The sequence below is a fragment of the Leptonychotes weddellii genome, chromosome 2 (assembly GCF_054177405.1).
Source record: "Leptonychotes weddellii isolate Sample4059 chromosome 2, ASM5417740v2, whole genome shotgun sequence".
In the NCBI taxonomy this organism is placed as follows: domain Eukaryota; kingdom Metazoa; phylum Chordata; class Mammalia; order Carnivora; family Phocidae; genus Leptonychotes; species Leptonychotes weddellii.
This window is the reverse complement of record NC_138370.1, coordinates 81,990,828-82,009,112: the sequence shown is the minus strand read 5'-3', so window position 1 is coordinate 82,009,112 and position 18,285 is coordinate 81,990,828. Positions and strand designations below refer to the sequence as shown.

The 18,285-nt window shown below is 40.5% G+C and overlaps 1 long non-coding RNA gene across 2 annotated transcripts in view; it reads left to right on the top strand.

Moving 5' to 3' along the window:
- Window positions 1-277: 277 nt before the first annotated feature.
- The window catches only part of LOC115941085 (uncharacterized), an 88,733-nt gene continuing 70,725 nt past the window's right edge, over window positions 278-18,285 (top strand). The window contains exons 1-3 of one of the 2 annotated variants that reach the window (XR_014142873.1): window positions 278-2,693; window positions 4,680-4,787; window positions 5,388-5,566. This is a non-coding gene — a long non-coding RNA (uncharacterized LOC115941085). Of the gene's footprint in view, window positions 2,694-4,679; window positions 4,788-5,387; window positions 9,905-18,285 lie in introns of those variants that run through there. The other variant, XR_014142872.1, reaches the window with a different exon arrangement.

The window sequence follows — 18,285 nt, the reverse complement described above, 5'->3', positions numbered from 1 at the left end:
TCCCTCCTCCTCCCTTCTTTAGCAGGCCGCGCTCGCGTGCGACGCCCCGCCCACCTCGCCCCACACTTCCCTGCTTTCGCTCCTCGCCTCCGCTTGCTGAAGTAGAAGAGGGGGGCGGGCCTGAAGAAAAGATGCAGCGCCGGCCGCGCGCGCGCAAAGGCCGGGTGAGACTACAGCGCGTGCGCGGGTGCCGGAGCGCCACGCGCTCTCCTTTCCTTTGCACCCCTTCTGGGAGGCTGGCTCCGCCCCGTCCCTCGCTATGCGCGTGCGCCCCGGAATCGCTGCCCTTCCCAGGCCGGGGTTCGCGTCCGCGAACTCCCGTCTTTTCGCTGTCACTCCGCACGGGGACTTCACGTGCGCCGAGGCCGCCTCGGAGGCGGGGTCTGGTTGGGTCGCTTTTTCGAGGGCGCCGGTTGGTGGCTTGTAGGAAGCCACGACACAGTTTTAATTGTTGGAGCAAACTACTGAGCGGGGTCTCTTTTTCACCCGGGCGCCGTCGCGCCTGTCCGGAAGCCTGGAGCGTGGGCGCGCGGACAAAGCTACCACCCAAAAGTTTTGGCGACCGGCTGGAGTCTTCCTGGCGCAGAATGAGTGCACGGAGCCCTCGCCGGGGTTGTTTGGCATCCGGAGTCTACTTGCTGTCTTCGGTGGCACCGAGCAGCCGCTTCCCGGGTGGTTTTGGTCACGGCTGCTCTTGTAGAGTTTTCTTTCAGGTTTTAGACTAAAGGTGTTATTCCGATAGGGAAGTTGATAGAATAAGGTGGTCCTTCTGTTCTCTCATTCAGCTTTATTTACAGCTTCTTTTTATCTCCTTAGGTCTTGTCTTTTTAGACTCCCAGGTCCTTAAAAAATCTGGCGTAAATGTCACCTCTGAAGCCTCATTCTGGGCCCTTTACTTAAAGCACTCAACTCGTTTGACTTCCTCCTTCCTGCTCTAGTTTGTTTTCTTTATTGTCAGTGAGTTCCCTCACACCCACCTCAAGAACAACCTGCTGTGAACTACTGGTGTGATGAGTGAATGAAGGTGTATTAAGGGAGTAACAGTTTCGGTTTAATCTTGAGGAACCGGTGCGATGGAGGAGAGACATGGGCAAGCAATGGGGGCGTGTGATATGGACTAAAGTACATTAGGGAAACGGCAAGTGGTCCATTTAAGGTTTAAGTAGTCAGGAGGACCAAAGTCTGGAAAACTAGGTTGGTAGTCTTTAGTCAACGGATAGGCTTGGACTTAATACTCCCCGTTTTGGAGGAGCCATTGAAGATTTTATAGCAGCAAATGACAGGATCAGAACTTTTCTAGAGAGATTATCTACCAGGGATATTAAGGATTGGAATGAAAAAAGAATGGAAAACAAGTTAGTAGGCTACGGTATTTGTGCAAGAAATGAGGAAACTTAGAACTAAGTGGCATTAGAGCAGGGGTCTGCAAGCTTTTCTATAAAGGGCCAAACGTTAATATTTTAGGCACTGTCTTTTGTAATTAGTTATCTGTCTTAAAATAAGAAAGCAACCGTAGAAGATACTTAAAGGTATGAGCATGATTGTATTCCAATAAAACTTATTTATGGACACTGAAATTTTAGATGTCATGAAATACTGATTTTTTTCAACCATTTAAACATGTAAAAACCATTTTTTTTTTTAATCTCCAGAGGTATAAAAAGAGTCTACAGGCCATAGTTTGCTCACCCCTGCTTTAAAGGTAACTTTCTTGAGGCAGAGTGAACAGCATTTAGTTGGGAAAAGTAAGTGTCCATATAATCTAGCCTCCAATCTAGAATACTTCTAGAACTGAAAGGGGGCACTATATACTGGGAGAACGGGATTAAAATTAGATTGTCCCAGGCAAATCTGAGTGAATAGTCATACTGAGGTTAATGGTTAGAAGCCAAAACTGCTTTAGGACTTGGTAACAGGAAATGCCAGTGATGGAAACAGGATGATTGGGAAGAAATTGGTTTTGGGGAGAAGATGGATGCTTGTAGCAGTACCAGGTGTCATACAGTTGGGATGACATCAACAGCAGGAAGAAACCACTCCAGAGGTTTCATAGCAGGCCACTCCTTATATGTTATTGACCAGTGAGTCACTATTCCCTGAAACAGTAACTGACAAGGAGCTTGAGACTACCATGATTGGTAAGAGTTTATCTAGCTTTTGGCAGGTTTTGTGCAGGATTGTGGCATGCATTTTAGCATCTCTGGTCTCTTCCCAGTAAATGTCAGTAGCACACCTCTGGCATTGGGGCACCAAAAAAACCAACCCTCTTCCCACCCCACACACTCCCTAGAAAGATGATGCTAGTTGAGTGGTTAAACCAATTGGCTTAAACCTATCAGGATTTACCTTGGAGCTCAATTATATATGTGTAGATTTCTTTTCCTTGATTGGTTTGGAGGGAAGAAAGGAATTGAGCAGTATTGTCAAGAAAGTAGGGTGGGGAATGTTGGGTAGGTAACCAACCTTCTCTGCCATGGAAGTAAAAAGTTAAACATTTTCTTTTATATCCTTTTTCTTTTTTAAAAGATTTATTTATTTGAAAGAGAGAGAGAGGGCACAGTAGGCAGAGTGGCAGGCAGAGGGAGAAGCAGGCTCTTGCTGAGCAGGGAGCCCGACATGGGGCTCGATCCCAGGACCCTGGGATCATGACCTGAGCCGAAGGCAGCAGCTGCTTAACTGACTGAGCCACCCAGGTGCTCTTCTTTTATATCCTTGATAAATATCTCAACTCCTCCACACTTGAACCTCCTCCCCCCCCTTTTCTTTTCAGTTCTCTTAGCAACTTATTCTAAGCCTCCTGAACTGGTCTAGAAGGGAGTTCTCCCCGTCCCCCCGCCCCCACCCCTGCCAGGTAATTCTCCCAGTAGGATACTCCTGCTTTGAATACTGTAATTTTCTGACTCATGGCTTGCTCTGTCTTTCCCTTCCTCATTCTACATGAAGGGACTAGTGCTGTATACTGATTTCCTTTACTCAGGCACCCTATCTCCAGTGGTGCTCAGCTATTTAAAATGAAATAACTCAGAAATCTCAGTTAGCAGTCAAAGCTCTCCATAAATCCACAAATGGCTTTCCCTGCAGCAAACGTAATCTACTTTACACATAACTTTGATTACATTGATGTGTTTCCCTTTACAATACCTACTCCCTGTTCTCCCAATTGCTAAATTTATTCCCCACTTCAAGACTTTATTTCCTCACTGAGAGTGACCTTCTTTCTCCTTTCCAACCATCCAAATTCTGTTGTCTTTCATTTCCTTCTCTAATTCTACCTCTGTTCCAGGCCTGTGACTATATCAGCTCACATTGATCTCTTTGAATTTTTACAAATTCCTTGCCTATACCATCCATTTTATTTTATGTTCTTGACTGTTCTGTTCTTGAAACTCCTTTGGATCCCTAGATGTCTCCTTTTGCCTTTGTAGATGTTTCTTTTCTGAGTCTTTTCCACCTTCCTTTACTTCCTTATATCCATCCCTACCTTACCTAGAAGTCATCTACAAGCATCTGTTGTTATCTATGTTCTGTTCTTCCCTTGTTACTCTTTTTTTTCTTGACATTTTATCTACTTAGTGATTTACTTGTCTTCTCTATGGAGGATGTACCTCTCCAGCCCTGACCTTTCTCTGGGAGATAATAGTACTAGCCACCAAATATTTCCATTTCTTTTCTACACACATAGTAGAATTGCATTTCTCTAGCCTTTTGAACTCAGTGTGGCCAGTGAAATGTGATTGGAAGTGATCTGTGTCACTTCCTAGTAAAAGCTTTAAGAATGCACAGTTTCTCATGCCCTCTTTCCCTTTCACACAGTGAGGGAATGTTTTAGTTATCTATTGCTGCATAACAAATCACCCCAATCTTAATGACTTAAAACAGTAATTGTTTTTACTATTGCTAATGGTTTTGTGGGCTCATGGGCAGTTGTCTAATCTTTCTTGGGATCTCATGTTGTTCCAGCCAGGTATTTTCTGGGGCTGGAGATGCTAGAATGTCCAAGACTTTCTACTTCCCATTGTTATCCGAGGGCCTCGCTTTACATGGCTTCTCCAGCAGAGTAGCCTGATTTCTGACATGGTGGGTCAAGACTCTCAGAAGTGCAAAAGCTTCTAGGTCTTGTAAGTCTTAGGCCTAGAAATAACACAGTCTGTTGGTTAAAGCATTCACAGGGCCAGCTCAGTTGCAAAGGGTGGAGAAATAAACTCCACGTCTTGATGGAGATTGAGGAGAAGAATGACAAAGAATTTGTGGCGTTCTTTAATTTGTCACCCCAACAATGTTTCAAATGGTGGCTGTTTCTGTCAGTGAGGGTCCTAAAGTCAGGACAAAGTGGAAAAGAGCCCTCAGCTAACATACACAGTTGTATGAATGAGAAACACATCTCTGCTGTTCTAAACCACTGAGATATTTGGGGTTGTTTGCTAGCAAACAAAGCCTAATCTACACTAATACAAAAATTGGTACTGGAAGTAGGGTACTGCTGCAGCAAAAACCTACAATATGTGACATATCCATATACGTATATGTTACAAATTTTAGTGGTTGGTCATTAGGCAGCATCCACCTCTGATTCACTTATGAATCTGCCAGCAAATCTAGCTCAGAAATTTGTGCTCAACAAATATTTCTTAAATAAGAGAGCCTATGTCTTATAATTCTTTTCTATTTCTTTATTTTAGGGGAAAACACTTCTTTCCCACATCAGATGTTTCTTGAAGTATGGAGTGGGTGCCACTACCATAACTCTCAATACTCTATTCCAGTGCTCCTAGCAAGTTTCCTGATGTGTAAGTTTGGTGTGTGCAGCCCACCTTCTTCCTCTCCCCTTTCCCATAGAAGTCAGGCCTCCCACAGAAGGTGTGCCTTCTGCTCTGCTGCTTCATACCGTAAGTTTCACAGGGTCCTGCCCATGCCAGGGGATGTTTGGGGTAAGCTTAGCAAGATAGGCCCCTTGGGGGAAGGGGAGCTTCAGTTTTGGGAGCTAAGTTCATTGCCAGGGAGTGACAAAACCTGTTGTTTGAACTTTAATTCACAAGATCATGAAAGTTCAGTGTTGGACATCAATAATTTTAGATTTAATAGGAAGTTAGTACTGATTACTTTGGGCTATAACTTAGAAGAACAAGATAATTTAATATCTGAACTTTTCATTTCTCCCTGGAAAATTCATATTGGGGAGGGTCATAATCAAATTGAGCACATCTTTTTGGCTTTTAATTTTTAGAGTATTTTTATGTTATTGTTTGATCCTTTTAGAACCTCTGTTAATGTTGAAAAAGGTAGGGGGACATAATTTGAGATGGAATAGAATAGATTGTCAATTATAGCCTTGGGTACAGAACAGCATTGGAGCTGATTTAGTGATATGTTGTTCTGACCCATTCAAGGCATTCTGGGAACAAAATCTACACTTTACCAGTGACTCCAGGAGATCCCACAAAAGAGGTGAACATTGTATTGGAGAAGTGACCTTATGAAGGTAGGAGCAGAAGGTGGGAGCAGGACTGCCCTGACTGCTGACTTCTTATCCAAGGAGGATAATCATATCCCAAGTTGATCTCAGTGGGTAAGCTGAAGGGGTTAAGGCAATGGTCTTCATACATTTTGCTGACATAACCCCCAAATAATTTTTAAGTTGACATGTAAAATTTTTTTGTCCTAAGTTTAGTTGCAAAAGATGTAATTTCTGGTTAAAGTAAATACGAATATTTTAAAATAAAGAAGTTTAAAATACATTTAATGAAATTAAATTCCATAGAAATTGAATACTCATCATCATCTATTTTTACAGAAATTTACATTATTTTTTCTCTTTGAGTTTGTATTTTCATTCTACTTCCCCACAAAAGGTTTAAAAATATATTTTATGTTCAAATATATTTTATTGCTTACCTTATCATTCTTTTCTGCAATAAAAATTTGTTTATAATTTAAACAATTTTCTATTACTGAAAGGTTCTAAGTGTCAAAAACTTTTGGATTGAATTATTATTACAATTATTATTAGTACATAATTGATCATAACTGTTATAAATTTTTTTTTTTTTTTAAGATTTTAGTTATTTATTTGAAGAGAGAGACACAGCGAGAGAGGGAACACAAGCAGGGGGAGTGAGAGAGGGAGAAGCAGGCTTCCCGCAGAGCAGGGAGCCCGATGTGGGGCTCGATCCCAGGACCCTGGGATCACGACCTGAGCCGAAGGCAGACGCTTAACGACTGAGCCACCCAGGCGCCCCCTGTTACAAATTTTTATACATCATTACTAAAGAGAACTAAAATTTTATTGGAAATATGTCTCTCAATGAAATGGTTGGAGCTCCCCCCCATCATTAGTTCATGAATGTTATTTTTGTTAGGAGACAGAATAGGAAAAGACAGAAAAAGATAGGACTATTAGGTATAGGGCTTACCAAAAATGATTAAAATACAATAGAAAACTATATATCTAAATCTACATAAAAGATGGGGATGAATAATGAGGTGAGATGGTTAACAAGTGACAATGAACAGTCGTGGGAGTAAATTAGTATAGATTTACTGTATTCAATAATCGTTAGGTAAAAATTAATGAAATTAATGAAATATTAATGAAAATATTTTCTCCTATGAGTCTGTATAATTGCTCAAGAATACAGAACATTGACTTACCTCTGATATATGTATGTTTCTTTTACATGTAACATTGATCTGTTGATGGAAATTTGGAACTTTTTAACATCCTTTTCCTTAAAATCATCTGAAATATGTAACTGAGACATAGAATGAGCCTTTACATCAAGTTCTTTCTCATTCCTGAGGCAGGTGTGCCTTGTAGCTGACTGGTATTTACCAGAATATTTTCCACAAATCATCCATACTTGAATTCTGAGATAGATATATGAAATCTTGCTGTGAGTTTGTTACCCAGTTGAAGTAGGGCTCAACCTCCTTCAGTATTTCTCTTGGCTATCTCAACAGTGTTCTTTGGCATTATCAGGGAATGGAAGAGGAAATGGCATTGGGCAAAAATGATCATGACTCCTGCCATCCCACTCTACAATGTAGATAAAACTCAGAACACCCCAGGAGCGTCTGGGTGGCTCAGTCAGTTGAGTGTCTGACTCTTGGTTTCAGCTCAGGTTATGATCTGAGTCATGAAATCAAGCCCTGCCTCAGGTTCAGCGTGGAGTCTACTTGGGATTCTCTGCCTTTCCCTTTGCCCTTCCCCCACACATGCTCTCTGTCTCTCAAATAAATAAATAAATAAATAAAATCTTTAAAAAAAAACTCAGAACACCCCAACACAGACCAAAATACCCAATTTCTAGCACCATGCTTTTCTCTTTTTTTTTTTTTAAAGATTTTTTTTTTTAATTTATTTATTTGGCAGAGAGATAGCACAAGTAGGCAGAGTGGCAGGCAGAGGGAAAGGGAGAAGCAGGCTCTCTGCTGAGCAGGGAGCCTGATGTGGGGCTCGATCCCAGGACCCTGGGATCATGACCTGAGCCGAAGGCAGCCGCTTAACCGACTGAGCCACCCAGGTGCCCCACCATGCTTTTCTCTTAATAGAGTATGTATAAGATAAAGAAAATCAGGAAGTCCTCCTATAGATTTATCATGCCTCGATTAAATTAAATATTGACATCGATATTAGAGTTGTTCTTTAGTGTGGTGACTCAGAGGCTTTTTGTACATGGGAACATTTGCCATGGTAAGATCTGGGATGAGTGAGAGGATGCTTGTTTTTTATAAGTGGGAAAAAAATGATTTTTAAAGGGAGTTGGATAAACAGAATTGTTGTGACATTTCAACCTCAGTCACATTTTAGGCAGCTCAGTTTTAGGAAAGAGTAGGTAAAAGTTGAATAAATGGACTTGATTTCCTAAAAATTATCTGTATTCTCCTTGGAAAGTACTTGTAGAATCCCATGGTAGACTGACTCCAGTTTGGAGACTACTAAAGTTAAGACAACAAAATTATGTGAGCAATGTGTAGTTGCAGGGGATTCTATTAATGCTCTCAGCCACTTGGGTCTCTTAGTGGCCCACTGGCAAGATGCTGGATGGTGAGAAACTAGGTGAGAAAGCTCAGCCCTTTGCCAGCCTCACTCTTGTGAGGCTGCCATCAGGAATCATGCCTTCTGGTCTGTTTCTTTATACTGCAGATTTTACAGGGACAAGTCTGTGAAATGGGTGGAGGGGAGAGTTTCTATAGTCCTGCTCTGCTAGTCTGTGACTCAGTGGTATGTATACCTGGTCCCAGGGTTCAATGTTGGGAGGCCCATTAGTGCTGCCTTGTTCCCAGCATCAGCTTTATCAGTAAGAGTGATAGTTCTCAGCTGTCTACTCTTTTGCCTGTTTTTCAGTTGGTTCACAACTTGGTAGGAAGAGGGGTATGGTTTATTGTGTTCCCTAGATACTCTCCATCCTTAACAGTGCTCTGATTATTAACACAATAAATATATACTGTGAATTTTCGTAAGTTCTTTTAGCCATGAAATTATATTCAATCCTGCTTGCATTTTTTCCAATAATATTTTGTATATATCTTATAGATTTGTGCATAGTAATAAGTGTAGTTTGTTTTCAAAATGTTTTCTTTTTTTTTTTTTTTAGATTTTATTTATTTATTTGACAGAGAGAGAGACAGCAAGAGAGGAAACACAAACAGGGGGAGTGGGAGAGGGAGAAACAGGCTTCCCGCTGAGCAGGGAGCCGGATGCAGGGCTTGATCCAGGACCCTGGGATCATGACCTGAGCCGAAGGCAGATGCTTAACAACTGAGCCACCCAGGCACCCCTCAAAATGTTATTTTCTAAGAGACTATCACAGGGCAATATATAAAACATCAAAGGAGTTAAGTTCAGGAGAAAAAGAATCGCTCTGTAGCCTTAAACAGTTCTTTAAGACATACTATCTCCCGAGTTTCACAGAAGGTGAATGAATACATTAGGGGGTTGACTAAGGAAATCAGGCTTGCCATTCTGTTTCTTTTTGTGCTATAATTTACCGGGCCTCCTAAGCCTTGGTTTTAACATTCATAAAACAATGATATAAAGTATAGCCATGATATGAGAAAATAAGATTATAAAGCAAAATAAGGAAGTGATAACTAATAGAAGCTCTGGGCATAAAGATCTGTAACATTTCAAGGAAATGACACTTTGTGAAGGGACACAAGCCTAGGTTCTATAAGCACTTGGGTCTTTAGAAAATGAGCTATGTTCTAGATTGCAAAAAATATATATATATATATATCAGCAGGTTAAAAGCTTTAGTTTAACACAAAATAAACTTCTTGAATTCTCTACAATAAATCGATGTGGGTAATTCAAATATTGTCATACACTAGGAGAAATTTTTGTTGTCGTTATTGAAAGGAAGTTCTCCAGCAGAACACTAATTTTTAAGAGCAAACAGGTGCAGGAATTTCTTTTTTAAGATTATTTATTTATTTATTTATTTTTGAGAGCGAGAGCACAGGAGCATGCAAGCAGGAGTTGGGGGAAGGGGCAGAGGGAGAAGCAGACTCCCGCTGAGCAGGGAGCCCTATGCAGGACTCGATTCCAGAACCCTGGGATCATGACCTGGGCTGAAGGCAGAAGCTTAACCGGCTGAGCCACCCGGGTGTCCTGGATGCAGGAATTTCTGACAAGAAGAGCCAAAAGATCACAATTTTGATTCTTCTTTTCCTCTTGCCTCCAACATCTAATTTTACATCAAATCCTATTGACTCTGTCTCCAAAATATTATCCCAAACCTGACCAACCACCTCTCACCAGGTCTACTGCTACTATCCTAGTACAAGCTATCAGTTGCTCTGATTTGGACCACAACAACAGCCTCTTGTTGTCTACTCTTGCCTTCTTAGAGTTCATTCTTTGTCATTAGCCTTTTAACAATATAAATCAGATTCTATTACTTCCCTACTTATACTTTACTAATGTCTTTCTTTTGCATTAGAATAAAATCCAAACTCCTTATAGCCTGTATGATCTATTCTATACCTACCCTCTGGTTGCTCTCATATCACCTTTCTTGCTCATTATGCCCCAACCATACTGATTTTCTATCTTTGTTTGAATATTCCAAGCTCATTCCTATCTTAGAGATTTTGGATTTGTTCTTCTGTAGGCCTAGAATCTTCTGCCTCCAGATTTTCTAACGTCTGACTGAGAATATTCTCATCACTTAGGACTCAGCTCAAATATTCACCCCTCAGAAAAGCCTTACCTTGATCATATGTCTAAGGAGCTCTCACTCCCTCTCCCTCAACTTTAATCATTTCTTATCCTGCTTGATTTTCTTTACAGCATTTAGCACTACCTGAAATTATCTTATTTTTACATGTTTATTATCTGTCCCTCTGCTAACCCCCAGTAGAATGTGATTCTGTGATGGTAGATCTTGTCTATCCTATTTCCTGCTGTATTGTCATAGCTTAGAATGAAGGTTGCCATTTGGTGGGAGTTACTATATTTGCTGAATGAGTGAATGAATCAAGGTCCAGATGTAACAGGAAAGTCCTTCCAAAAGGCCTTTGCTATAATAATTTGCCATAGTTTAGACTTGTGGCCCTTCATTTTGAATGCTCAAACATCTGCTTTTGCCAGTATATGGAGGTTTTTTCCTCTAGGGCAGAACTTAAATTAACCAAGATACAGGATTGACATATAAAATCCCTATGCCAATTTGTTAGTTTTAAGTGAGCAATATGACTGTCACATTGACCCAGTCTTGCACTGATATGACCTGTTGAGGATTCTCTGCCTATGGGCTAACATATATAAGACAGGGAATTAAAGCAGAAACTTCTTGGGAAAACATGGAATACAAGAAAGGGGATTAGATGGCTTGTATAGTTAAAGATATCCATTTGTTTATTTGTTTATATTTTTTATTTATAGATCTCTGACTGTGTTTTGTGTTCTGTGCTAGGTACTGAAGAATGAGCAAGGAATAATATCAAGTACCACCCCTTAATGGATTTCCAGTCTAGTTGGCAAGGCAGGCAATAAATGCACAGTTATGAATAAATGTCAAAAGTACTCTTTTTAGGTTAGTTTCAGGGTGATAGGAGAGGACCTAGAAGGGAAACTGAGCCTTGGGAGACTGAGCTGAGTTTCCCAGGAAATGGAGTGTTTTAGCTGAGCTCTGAGGAGTTAGCCAGGCAGAACAAGAATGGCATAGGGGAAGGGCACTGCTGGCAGAAGCTGCAGCCTAAGCAAAGGTCTTAGAACCTGGGGAAAGCAGAGCTTTCTAAAAACTCCAAGTAGTTCACTGTAGAGTTTTGGGGTTGGAGTAGGGTGGAGTAAGAAGGCTGGTGATAAGACCCATGGACTTGGGTTTGGACTTTATCCTGATACAGAGTAAAAGGGAGCCACAGAAAAGTTTGTGTTTCCTACTATCTATGGACTCTGAGAAACAAACTGAGGGTTCTGGAGGGGAGGGCGGTGGGGGGGATGGGTTAGCCTGGTGATGGGTATTAAAGAGGGCATGTTCTGCATGGAGCACTGGGTGTTATACGCAAACAATGAATCATGGAACACCACATCAAAAACTAATGATGTAATGTATGGTGATTAACATAACATAATAAAATAAAATTTAAAAAAAAGTTTGTGTTTTGGTGGAGAGGTGTTCATCTTTCATATTGCCGGGGTACAGCCAATACTTTGCATTTCTTTTGTTCTACAGAATTTTCCATGAACATCTGGGTAAAGTCCACACTCCTTTTCCTTGAACACACGACCCTTCCTTGGGTCACCCTCAGCCTTATACCTGCGGCTCTCCATTGTGCATTCTGTGCACCAACCTGCCAAACTTCTCAGTTTCCAGATTCACTCCCCAGTCTTTAATTATGCTTTTGTATCCTCCATTCCTGCTAGCACCCTCACCCACCCCACTTCCAAAAAGCAATACATGTTTGCAACAAGCCAAATGACACAGAAATGTGCAAAGAAAAAGTTAAAATGTTCTTTCCTCTCACCACCAAACACATCTACATATACAGTGTGCTGAAAATATTTTTATGCTCTAAATGCACAACTATATTTAATAAATGCTGTAAAGTATTTTTTAAAGATTTATTTATTTATTTTAGAGTGAGAGAGAGCGTGCGCATGAGTGGGAGAAGGGGCAGAGGGAGAGAATCTTTACGCAGACTTCCAGCTAAGTGCAGAGGCACATGTGGGAATCTATCCCATGACCCATGTGATCATGACCTGAGCCGAAACCAAGAGTTGGATTCTCAACTGACTGAGTCACCCAGGTGCCCCAGTGCTCTAATATATTTTTAACTAAAATAGACCTATGCTATGAAATGTGTACAGTTCTCACCCCCACCCCCCAGAAAGTATGGACATTATTCCAGTACGTGCTAGATGCCAGGTCCTATGCTTTATCTCATTTACTCCACAACTACCATATGAGATAGGTAGTTATCCCCGTTGGGTTGATGAGGAACTGAGATGTGATTAATTTGTCCTCAATTGCACAGCTAGTGATTGTGGGACCAGCAGTTTGAACTTGGACAATGTGGCTCTTGAGTTCACATTGGCTAGTAGTAAAAGTAGTAAAAGGCTAGCCACTGCCTTTTACTACCTCTCAAATAATGCTATTTTTATTCTTTTTAATAACTACACAATGTTTATATGGATATTCAGAATTTATTCAGTCATCCCCCTACTGGTGAATGTTGAGGGTTTTTTTCCCCACTACTTAAAATGCCTCAATATGTAATTCTCCGAAGTGGGATTTGGAAGGCTCATTTATTCATTCATTCATTTTGAAACAAAATCCAAACAAAACACATCATCAGGATAACTGTGAGTGCCTTTAAATCATGACTTTTTAATTATATAAAGATTTTAAATAAGCAGCGTTTCATTGTTACGTATGTCATTAAGACTCTAAATTTTGACAAGCTGAGCTACCTGTAAAATATAGCTTAGCTAATCATTTATATTTCCATCTAGAAATGCATATCACTGTACCCCGATTATCAAAGTGAATATGCTAGTTATTTGCTAGCTTACTTTGTTTTGGAAACAAATGTGTCCAATCTTATTCAATAATTATATAACACGTTTCAACACTTCAAAAAACAAAGACTGGGACTAGTATTCAGCATGACGATTTATTCAGCGGTTGTTCCTTATATGGATTTTTTCTCCTGACTATACTTTCAGCTTACATATTAGTTTGTCATTATCTCACATAACACAAAGTACTCCCTAAATGACAGCTGATAAGTGAGTTATTATTGTTTTAAATACATTTATTTTTCTTGCATTATTGAATGTTCTTCCCCTAGAGAGAGCAACCTATTTTATGAAGAGTTTATTTTCATTTAGCTTTGTGTATATCTTCAAATAAGAAAATTAAATCCTATTGTTTTCATAAATGGCAATCATCAATTCTGAATTATTTTCTGGTTGTTTAAAGAATAACCCAGATAGAAGTGCTAAAGGGCATAGCCATGGCTTACCTGAATATTTTATAAAATATTGGCCATCTACTAATACTGCAACTCGGCAGATATCTTCCTGCCCATCTCAGACAAGAAGTTTGAAATGGCACAAATAAAAAATATACATCATCATTTGTTCCAAAACTTTGAACATCCTCACCATGAATGACATTATGTGCTACATTTTTTTTAACCTACATGCTACCATGTTAAAACAACTATCAGAAGGTTTTGTTGTCTAGATTCATTTTTAAAAATTTTTAAAAAATTTTTTTAAAAGATTTTATTTATTTATTTGACAGAGAGAGACACAGTGAGAGAGGCAACACAAGCAGGAGGAGTGGGAGAGGGAGAAGCAGGCTTCCCGCTGAGCAGGGAGCCCGATGTGGGGCTCAATCCCAGGACCCTGGGATCATGACCTGAGCCGAAGGGAGACACTTAACAACTGAGCCACCCAGGTGCCCGTCTAGATTCATTTTAATATTGCATATTTTTTACATTATCTGAGCTTGTGCACCAAAGATGCAAGACAGGGCTGGAATTAGGGCAGTGAGGCACTAATTTCATACTCAGAATTTAAGAGGGTGCCAAATAACTCCATAATCAAGGTATATCATATTTTAGTGCAATAGTTTTTAAATAAAAATTAAGCCAAAAATGTCAAAAAATTAAAGATCAAAAGAGATCTACATTCTGGCATGTTAGGGAACTGTTCTCTGACTACAGGGTGAAAAAATAAGTGGGGAAAGAATCTTGCTGTTTTCTTCTTTGGTTTAAAGACAAAATGGGTCTAAACTTAATACCCCCAGCTCATAGAATCATTAGATAAGCATTATTTTAGTCAACATGATAACTTTAATGAATTGAAACCATTATCTCCTATCTATATTTACTGTATGAAACTTAAGTGTCATTATCTTACCTATGAATTTGTTTAAAGTATTATACCACTTGGAAAGCTGAATGGAAGTTTACAAAGAAATCCAGTTGACCCTTGAACAGCACAGGTTTGAACTGCATGGGTCCACTTAGGGATTTTGCGGCATACTTATTTTTATTATACACAGCCAAATTATGATTCAAGGATTATATATATAGCATTCATATACCCCCCAAGAAATGTGGAATAGTATCTGTTTCCCTATGCCCTTACTAGTCCTGATGTACTGATATTTTTAGTTCTTTAGGTTTTTTTTTTTTCCCCAGCACTGTGGTTGATAAAAACAATGTTCCTTAATTTGGTATGTTTCCTGACTGCAGGTGAGGTTGAGAATTTTTCTGTATGTTTTTGAGATATTTGCATTTCCTGTTCCATGATCTGTCTATTCATTTCCTCTCCTGTGCATTTTTTGTTGTTGGGTTGCTTGTTCTTGATCATTTTTTTTGGTGGAGGGATATTTATGGTAGTGGTAATATTAACCCTTTTTCTAACATGTGTTCAAATAGGTTCTCCTCTTTTATGTTCACTAGTGTTGATTTTTTTTTAAGGCATCCTTTACCTTATAAAACTGTTTAATTTTTTATGTGGTTAAATCTGTTGGTCTTTCCCTTCATGGCTTCTGGGCTTCCTGAAATTGACCGGTTTTAGGCATCTCTTTTCATTGAAGGCCAAGAGTCTGGAGAGTGCCTAATGGGCTTTCATAACTTTTGTCTCAGGCTCTTTTACTTGTGTTGCTACTTCCCTATCTCCTTCAGAGGGATCTGTTCTTTTTAAAGATTTGTTATTACATTCAAGCAAAGCCTTTCTGGCCTAGGAGTCATTTGTCACTTATAAAAGTGTGTTTGCATATCTTTGCTCTGATTCACTATGTGCTGATTCTCTGTTTCTTTCATTTTTTTTTTTTAAGATTTTATTTATTTATTTATTTGACAAAGAGACAGAGAGGGAACACAAGCAGGGGGAATGGGAGACCCTGATGTGGGGCTCGATCCCAGAACACCGGGATCATGATCTGAGCTGAAGGCAGACGTTTAACAACTGAACCACCCAGGCACCCAAAATTTCTCTCATTGTTTTAAGAAGCAATCACCATGTGGTCTTCTATTTTATGCTTTACATTTTGGGCCATATTCAGCCTCTTGAGTTCTTAAGCTTTTTAGAGGCAATGTAGAGGGAAGATGTGCCCTTGGTATAAGACCTGTGGATAGTGAAGATAAATTGGTAATGGGGAGGTCATGGGCTTGAGAGTAAGATTGACTCTGTCTTTGATGATAGCTGTATAATCCTGGGGGGTTGGTATAAGCCTCAGAGCCCTTTTCCATAAAATGGAAGTGATAGTAATACTGCTCTGAGGCTATTTTTTGACAGTGCAAGAAAGGCCTCTAACAGTTAATTTAGATGTTTCTTTCTTTTTTGTCATATTTCAAGAATATTTTAATGAGGTCAGGTCTTCACAAATTACTTTGGTACCCCTTTTGGCAAAACAAACTCTTTCATTTGCTGTCAGCCCATAAAAGAAGGATAAAATTTCTTGGCCTTAAAGACTGGAATTCTTTACAGCGCATCTGGAACGAACTGCCTATATTTCATTATTGAAAAGAGAAACTTTTAAACTCTCAGTGGAAATTAAATTTGAGACCATTTTACACAAACCATGGCTTAGGACCAAAGATCCAAGATAGAGCATGTGTAGGTAGGGGGTGGACACTAGGGAGAAGAGTCTGGCCTGCATTTTGATGGATTTCAAAATGTGCACAGAATTTGTTCCAAGTCTTCATTAATGGGCTCATAGAAAATAAAGTTATAGGGACGCTTGGGTAGCTCAGTTGGTTAAGCGTCTGACTCTTGATTTCAGCTCAGGTCATGATTTCCAGGTTGTGAGATAGAGCTCTGCATTGGGCTCTGTGCTGGGCATGGAGCCTGCTTAAGATTCCCCTCCCCCCACTCCTCCCTGTCCCCAAAAGAGAAAAGAAAGTTACAAGGGACCTAGAGTCATCACCCACGCCTGTCCCCTGCCCTCAAGCTGGTGATCACAAAACCAATTTGTGAAGGCAATTTGTTGAATTATTCAACTGATAGTATTCCTGGATGGTAGCTCAATTTAGAGGATTTGGGGCTAAGTACAGGAGCTGAGAAGCTAAATAGCAGAAGTGGGTCTCAGGAGAACTTAATGCCTGACCCAGTGTAGTGTTCTGTTTTATTCTTTGCTCCCACATCCACATTTGAGGCAGCATAGACCTGCTCTGAGGTCTGGATCCAATAAACAAGGGGAAAGAGGACTGACTAAACCAGCTCCTAGCTTAGAAGTCTTACTGTCCTTCAAGCTCAGGCCTTGAAGTGTTCTGCTTAATGCAGGAAGTAAAAGCATCTAACATATTTGAATGCTATCTTAAGACACTGTGGGATGGTGAGTGTGTATGTATGAGACAGACAGAAAGAGAGGGGGTAAGGGAGAGGGAGAAGTGGATGTAGAAGTAGGGCAGGGTTTTTGCCCTCAAGTAGCAGAGGTTGCTAACTCAAATGCCTAGGAGGCCAAGCACATTAAGTTAGTTAAGTGGTTTTGCACGTGTAAGGAAACAACAGAGAAAGCATGATGAATGACAATAGATACTTGTGTCACCGACAATAGGAGGTGGTGGAGGGTATGGCAAACTGGAGTGTGCATCTCTATTCACCAGGAGCAGCCCATGCAGCGATCTGTCTAGCACAGTAATTCTCAAAGTAGGATCCCTGGACCAGCAGCATCAGAATTGCCAGGAAACTTGTTAGAAATGCAGGTTTTCAGGGTATCCCAGACTAATAGAATCAGAAATTCTGAGGGTGGGGTCCTGTATTCCATGTTTTTTTTCTTTAAAGATTTTTTTTAAATTAGCATATAATGTATTATTTTTTTCAGGGGTACAGGTCTGTGATTCATCAGTTTTACAGAACACTCAGTGCTCACCACAACACATAACCTCCCCAGTGTCCATCACTCATCCCCCCACCCTCCACCCCCCTCCCCTCCAGGAACCCTCAGTCTGTTTCCTAAGATTAAGAGTCTCTTATGGTTTGTCTCCCTCTCTGGTTTCGTCTTGTTTCATTTTTTCCCCTATGATCCTCTGCCTTGTTTTAACAATCTCTCTGTGATTCTGATCCTCCCTAAAACTTGAGTGTTGCCTTGTGGGAATTTGGACCCAGTGTTGCTAGATATTTTTAATTTTTCAAGAGATTCTAGAAAACTAAATTTTTGGGGCGCCTGGGTGGCTCAGTCGTTAAGCATCTGCCTTTGGCTCAGGTCATGATCCCGGGGTCCTGGGATTGAGCCCCGCATCGGGCTCCCTGCTCTGCGGGAAGCCTGCTTCTCCCTCTCCCACTCCCCCTGCTGTGTTCCCTCTCTCACTGTGTCTCTCTCTCTCTCTCAAATAAATAAATAAAATCTTTAAAAAAAAATAGAAAACTAAATTTTTATGGAACTCTACAGATTTTTAAATATTTTTTTTTTAAGATTTTATTTATTTATTCATGAGAGACAGAGAGAGAGAGGCAGAGGGAGAAGCAGGCTCCCAAGGAGCAGAGAGCCCGATGCGGGACTCGATCCCAGGACCCTGGGATCATGACCTGAGCCGAAGGCAGACGCTTAACCATCTGAGCCACCCAGGTGCCCCAGATTCTTAAATATTAAGAACTGTAGTGGGTATGTGTAATTTGGGGAGGAGGAGCAGAGAGGTACCTGTGTAGGCCACACTGTAGCCAAAGAAAGTACATCTGTGGGCCTTGTGGTCTCCAGGCCTCCAGTTTCAACTTACAACATAAATCAAATATCATGTTGACAGTAAGTAACTGAAAATACTGTTGGACTGGAGGAATAACTCTCACTGTGCGTCCGTGGGGTTGGGGGCAGAGAGACAGCGGGG